Source organism: Lissotriton helveticus, chromosome 10, assembly GCF_964261635.1.
Source record: "Lissotriton helveticus chromosome 10, aLisHel1.1, whole genome shotgun sequence".
NCBI lineage: Eukaryota > Metazoa > Chordata > Amphibia > Caudata > Salamandridae > Lissotriton > Lissotriton helveticus.
Window position 1 is genome coordinate 591,088,023 of NC_136071.1, and position 1,225 is coordinate 591,089,247.

The following is a 1,225-nucleotide window of genomic DNA, read 5'->3' on the forward strand; positions in this document are numbered from 1 at the left end:
CTTCTCCAGGCCGATGGCAGGTCAGAGTGACCAGGACGGGCTCCACGGGTCCCGGGCAGTCCTCTCCCGGGCGTACGTGGTTGTCCGACAGATTCGGGCAGATGTGCTTTTACGAACCGGATCGGAATCGGCCCAAATAATAATAATAATAATAATAATCCACATTTGTAAGGCGCACAATCACCCGTAAGGGTCTCTAGGCGCTAGGGGCCGTTGGGAAGATTAAGCAAGCTATTGCCCAGAGTCACATGGTGCTGGGCTAATCTGCCGCCGGTGCCGGGGATCGAACCGTGATCCCCAGATTCCAGAGTCAGCCGCCCTAGCCGCGGCGCCAGCTATTTCCCAGAGTCACGTGGTGCTGGGCTAATCTGCGGCCGGTGCCGGGGATCGAACCCTGATCTCTGGGATGCTCGAGGGTTACTACGCGCTCTACAAAAACCTTAAATAAAAAAATCTCCAGATTCCGGAGTCAGCCGCCCTAGCCGCGGCGCCAGCTATTTCCCAGAGTCACCTGGTGCTGGGCTAATCTGCGGCCGGTGCCGGGGATCGAACCGTGATCTCCAGATTCCGGAGTCAGCCTCCCTAGCCGCGGCGCCAGCTATTTCCCAGAGTCACGTGGTGCTGGGCTAATCTGCGGCCGGTGCCGGGGATCGAACCCTGATCTCTGGGATGCTCGAGGGTTACTACGCGCTCTACAAAAACCTTAAATAAAAAAATCTCCAGATTCCGGAGTCAGCCGCCCTAGCCGCGGCGCCAGCTATTTCCCAGAGTCACCTGGTGCTGGGCTAATCTGCCGCCGGTGCCGGGGATCGAACCGTGATCCCCAGATGGGGATATCCCAAAAATCTGGCATGGATACGGCCCGCCAGGACTGGTTTGGGCACCCCTGATATAGAGGCAGTCAACGCGAAATCTGCTGGGTTCGATTCCGATCCGTGTCAGAAGGACCGTAGGGCTTGGGAGTCCGTACAACAGGTGTGCCCAAACCTGTCCTAGCGGGCCGTATCCATGCCAGATTTTTGGGATATCCCCATCTGGTGATCACGGTTCGATCCCCGGCGCCGGCGGCAGATCAGAGTGCCCAGGACGGGGTCCATGTGACCCGGGCAGTCCTATCCCCTGGGTGTACGTGGTTGTCCGACATGTCGGTCGTATTTGCTTTTACGTACCGGATCGGAATCGGCCCCCATAAAATCGTACGTAAAGTATATAGCAAATCAACCTG